Below are 6,090 nucleotides of genomic sequence, written 5' to 3'. Positions count from 1 at the left end.
TGGGAGGCACAGGATAGGGTCCCAAACAGGCTTCTGCAAAGACATAGGATATAGAGGCTAGAAAGTTCAAGTCTAGACTGGATCAGAATAAGGTCCATATCTGTGTCAACCACTGGCTTTGGACTCCTCAGTAGGTTCTCTGTTGCCCATGTAATAAAGTACAAACTCCTCTGCCTGGTATCCAAGCTCCACATGGACCTTTATTTCGCTCCTCACAACCTCCAAAACACCAGAACTACTTGCCCTTGGCTTATGTTTTCACCTCTGTATTGAATACCTTTTGACAATCTAAGCTATGTCCATCCTGGAAGCCAAATTTTATTCTCGCCTAGTCACATCTAATCCCTCAGCCCAACCTTGCCTACCAGTTCTTTCTGCAGCACACATAGATCATTCCATCTGCTCCATTCATTTGGGCCCTTGAATACACCCTACTCTCTGCAGCCATATATCTGGGAGATGTGTAAACCTTGCTCTGCCTGTGAGATTGTAAGCTCCCTGAGGGTGGGAACTGTGCCTACAACACCCAGCACAGGGTCTGGGGCATTGTGGTCATTCAAAATATAGTTATTCCTCAAACCCTGACCTACCTTAGGTCAGCTATGTAAGAAAAAAAAAAAACAAAAAACTTTTCTTCTTAAAAATGTTCACAAATGGGGCCCCACTTAGTTCTCCTTGTACATGGGTGCCCTTGCTTTAATGAGAAGTTATAACGCACAGCTCAGTAGACAAAAGAAAAAAGAGAAAAAAAACGAAGGATGAGGCCTTTGCTCAGATGTTCTCATTTACAGTACACTTCAGGACAGGAAATAAAGACTTCCTGCCAATTCAAATGACATTAGTTTTGTGGAAGCTTATCTGCAGGCATGTAAAAAGACATGCGCACAAAATAAGTTAATCACATATAGTGTGAATTGGTTAAGATTGAGTTCAAGTAAATCAGAAATTTTTGAAGAGTCAACAAAATTTCAAAATTCACAGTCATTTCCTGAAAGTAGAGTCTGGTAAAATTGGCTTATCACCTCACTTTTAATACACATATGCGATTTCCTGCTTACAGCATTTCCCAAAGGGATGAGAAAAAAATATTTTACAACTAGGGAAGTTTTATAAGAGGGATTATCTATAGTTCCTGAATAAGAAGCCTTCTCCCTCTCCAGGCACACCTGCAGCTCCTAATAACCGACTTACGCAATTTTCCTCTCTACTTGAATCAAAATTGGCAGTAAATGTTGTATATGTCTCACAGAGTGAATGTTTAAATCTTGTATTTACTGGTTCATGAAACTGGTTCCCTCTAGTTTACCAGCATGGAGGGGTGGGTTTGCAGGGAGCAATTAGGGATAAGATAGCCAAAGAAACACAAAGTCAGTTGAAAAAAGAAATCTGTGTGTCTGGCTCTCTCTCTATGAATTATGACTATTCAAGGGGGAAAAAAATCTGAACCTTTGCCAAAAGACTGGCGTGTAAAGGGACAGCTGGAGTTTTCTGTTAGGGGTTACAATGCATTACTTGTTCCATAAGAGAAAAAGGGGATCACTTACCACAGCAACTCACGCATTGCATGAGACACTGGCACATCTCTACCTCGTGAAGCATTTTCTTCAAAGGAAAAGAACTAGATATTTCAGGAAGGTCACTGAAGATCTTTGGGTACAGACATGCTGACCTTCCTGGTAGAGATTTGTAGCCTTTGTGGTGTGTGGACTCAGTCTCTATAGATGCCTTCATTGTGCTATAACTTTTATACAGGATGTATTGTTTAAACTGCCAACCCTAATTCCAATTCCCTTAGAGACTCAGGAAATTCTAACCAAATAACATAAAACCCCATTGTATTTTTCTTTGGGTGAGATGTAAGTAACATTTCAAATAACAACAAATACATAAACATGGCACTAAGTTGGAACTTTCATTGGGCCTCTAAAATTGTAATGTTTTAAACATTTAAATACAAATGAAAAAGAATGAAAAAAAGAATGATAACCATGTTTAAAAGTCTCTTAGGAATCAGAGACTCTGCCACTGCTGTCCTTAATCTGGGCTCATAGTAGGTCTATTTGGGCACTTATCAGTCCTGAGACCAGCACTAGCCAGTGTGGGTTAAACTCTGACCAACCCTCTCCACCAGGGTCAAGGCAGACACACAGGAGAAGTCACATCTTTTCCTAACCCTAGATTTATTTTATTTTTATTCATTTATTTTTGTTTAGATATTTGAAATACAACTTTATGCTGATTCTTAACAAAAAGGAATGGGAATGACAGGGATAAATGAGATTTCACCACTGGATATTGTGATGTGGCTATAGTAGTCTTACATCTGAAACTCAGGAAGGAAGCAACTGCGTTCCAAAACATCTAAATATACAGGTCCAAAAAAATGAAGGTCCTTTTAAACTGCCACGTGCACTCTGTAGCCCATTCATCTCCTTCAGCATCCCCAAGATGAAGTACATGTTGTGCTCAGCTATATAATCAGTGGCAAGCACCTTGCACCACTGATACCATGGATACTGGCCTAGAAAACCAGACTTCTGACGCTGGGCTGCAGGTGCACTTTCTCGCAGGTCATCATCCTCATCCAGGAGAGCAGTTGTCTCAGCAAGTCTAAATCGTGCTCATACCGTGCTGCCAAAGCTAGCTCCATGACAACCTCTGGTGGGGCAAGAGCAGGCATGGCGACAAACTCCAAGTTAGGGTCTCCAATTAATTTTCTAGCAAGCCACAGGAAAGACTTTTCAAAGTTGCAGTTACTTTTGGCAGAAATGTCATAGTACTAAAGGTTCTTCTTTCAGTGGAAGACCATAGATTTTGCCTTAACTTTCCTGTCCTTAGTGTCCACTTTGTTGCCACACAGCACCATGGGGATGTTTTCCCATACTTATACCGGATCTCTATGCCAGTTAGGCACATTCTTGTATGTAACCCTTGATGTTACATCCAACATTATAATGGCACCCTGCTTGGATGTAATAGCCATCTCTCAGCCCACCAAATTTCTCCTGACCAGCTGTACTCCATACATTGAACTTAATAGGTCCTCTGTTGGTATGGAACACAAGGGGACGGACCTCAACACCCAAGGTGGCTACATACTTCTCAAATTCACCAGTCAGATGGCATTTCACTAACATAGTTTTTCCAGTACCACCATCGCCAACCAGTACAAGTTTGAACTGGACTTGGGGTTCTCCTTGGGTAGCCATTGTGCTTTTGCTTCCAAAAGTGTCTCCCACCTGTCTGACTGAGGCTCCTAACCCTAGATTTAAACAAATAAACAAAAAACTTTTCAAAGGTTGATTGGGTGAACTATTTTACTGTATGCAATTAGGGTTCATTTCCTAGATTTCCAAAATTAGTGGAAAAGTCAGATTCCATCTTGCTGGTCAAGCATATCAAGACAGATTAATTTAAAATTATCTCATATTTGATTTTCCTTAGAAAGTTATATATTTAAGTAGATATTTATAATGCCTATGGAGAAGAAAAATAGGAATTGGTGCATTTAAGCCAACCTTGAGGTATTTGGGAGTGTCTCAAGCATAGGGGATCAGGTTCCAGAATCTACAGTAACAGCCTTCTGGAAGGCAACTAGGTAGAGATTCCACTTGGTTTCCTGAATGGTGGGGCATACACCAGCACTCGAGTTTTCTTGGACCACGGCCTCAGCAATGAAGCTGTATTAATGGCCCAGGGGTTGTTCAATTTCAGGGGTGACTCTGAACCATAGTAGCAGAGAACAGGCCACTCACTTGCCATTAGAAAATTCCTCACATATGTTTTAGTCCTTTAGCATTTGTGGTAAGATTTCAACAGAAAGAATGTGAATAGTATTTTCCAAAAGGGTTCTAGTTGCCTGAAGGATTTCTTATCATTTAAAATGTCTGTTGGCAGGTATACTGAATAAAAAGAATTTATTCTCACCAGTATTTTACAAACTTGTTGAATGTTCATATTAATGATAAAAGACCTGAAAGAAAATAAGAGGAGCCCACATTGTATTGTATGCTCTGCTTGCTGAGATCACATATTAATGTTCCACAAAGTAGCTCATTACCATTTCTATTGACGAGTTCTCTTTCTACTTCATTCACCAACTTTGCTTTCATTATTATCCTGTAGACTATGGTAGTCTGTTTAGCATTTTTGTCATTGACCTTTTATCTTTGTTCATATTTTATTCTATAATATCTTATGGGAGGTTACTTATTTTTTAGAATGGTACATCTTTTTTTATTGAAGTATAATTAGCATATGGTATTATATTACTTTCAGGTGTACAGTATAAATGATTTAATAATTCTACACATTCCTCAGTGCTCAGCACAGTAAGTGTACCCTTAATCCCCTTTATTTATTTTATTCTTCCCCCTACCCACATCTTTTCTGGCAACCACCAGTTTGTTCTCTGTATTTAGGAGTCTGTTTTTCTGTTTGTTTCTGTTTTTCTTTTTCTTTTTTTCATCTGTTTCTTAAATTTTACACATGAGTGACATCATATGGTGTTTGTCTTTCTCTGTATGACTTATTTCACTTAGCATGTCTATCCATGTTGTTGCAAATGGCAAGATCTCATTCCTTTTTATGGCTGAGCAATATTCCACTGTGTGCATATACCACTCTTATTTATCCGTTCATCTATGGATGGACACTTGGGTTGCTTCTGTATCTTGGCTGTTTTAAATGATGCTGCAATAAATGGAGGGGTGCCTGTATCTTCTTGAATTAGTGTTTTTGTATTCTTTGGGTAGCTGTCCACTAGTAAAGCTTTGGATTATGTGGTAATTCTATTGTTAATTTTTCTGTGGAACCTCCATACTACTTTCCACAGTGGCTGCACCAGTTTGCATTCCCACCAAAGGATGAGGGTTCCTTTTTTCTCCACATCCTCACCAACACTTGTTATTTCTTCTCTTTTTGATACCTGCCATTCTGACAGGTATAAGGTGATATCTCATTGTGGTTTTGACTTGCATTTCCCTGGTGATTAGTGATGTTGAGCATTTTTTCATGTGTCTGTTGGCCATCTGCATGTCTTCTTTGGAAAAAATGTCTATTCAGGTCCTCTGCCCATTTTTAATTGGATTATTTGGTTTTTTTGTATGTGTTGAGTTGTATAAATTCTTTATATATTTTTGGTATTAGCCATTTATCAGATATATCATTTGTGGTTTTTTTAAAGATTTATTTATTTGTTTTAGAGAGAGAGAGAAAACAGGTGCGGGGGGAAAGGGGCTGAAGGCAAGGGAGAGAATCTCAAGCAGACTCCCCGCTGAGTGTGGAGCTTGGCCATGGGGCTCAATCTCACGACACTGAGACCATGACCTGAGCCGAAATCAAGAGTCGGATGCTTAACCGACTGAGCCACCCAGGCGCCCCTCAGATATATCATTTGTAAATATCTTCTCCCATTCAGTAGGTTGCTGCATTGTTTTGTTGATGGCTTCCTCCACTCTGCAAAAGCTTTTTATTTTGGTATAGTCCCAAAAGTTTATTTTTACTTTTTGTTTCCCTTGCCTGAGGAAAAATTTCTAGAAAAATGTTTCTATGAGTAATCTATTTAAAATATCGTAGAAAAAGAAAAAAAGGAAGTCCTTAGTATTTGACTAAAGAACTATAGTTTGCAATCACAGTTCTGTTTTTTTTTAATCGTCCTAATTTTTTTTAAATTGTGGTAAAATACACATAACATAAAATTTATCATCTTAACCATTTTTAAGTATATAGTTCAGTATTGTTAAGCATATTTCACATTGTTGTGCAACCAATCTCTAGAACTTTTTCGTCTCACAAAACTGAAACTCTGTACTCATTAAACAACTCCCCATTTCCCCCTCCTCCTAGTCCCTGAGAAGCACCATTCTACTCTGTTTCTATGAATTTGACTACTCTAAATGCCCCCATATATGTGGAATCCTACAGTATTTGTCTCCTTGTGACTGACTTATTTCATGTGGCATGATGCCCTCAAGGTTCATCCATGTTGTAATATGTGTCAGAATCTCCTTCCTTTCTAAGGCTAAGTGATATTCCATTGTATGTACATACCACATTTTGTTTATCCATCCATCTGTTGTTGGACACTTG

The 6,090-nt window shown here is 38.8% G+C and overlaps 1 pseudogene; it reads right to left on the bottom strand.

The window, feature by feature from the left end:
* Positions 1-2,330: 2,330 nt before the first annotated feature.
* Positions 2,331-3,209, bottom strand: LOC116632015 (annotated as a pseudogene).
* Positions 3,210-6,090: the final 2,881 nt, after the last annotated feature.

The sequence above is a fragment of the Phoca vitulina genome, unplaced genomic scaffold (assembly GCF_004348235.1).
Source record: "Phoca vitulina isolate PV1807 unplaced genomic scaffold, GSC_HSeal_1.0 scaffold6, whole genome shotgun sequence".
Lineage (NCBI taxonomy): Eukaryota > Metazoa > Chordata > Mammalia > Carnivora > Phocidae > Phoca > Phoca vitulina.
This window is presented reverse-complemented; position numbering and strand designations above follow the sequence as displayed.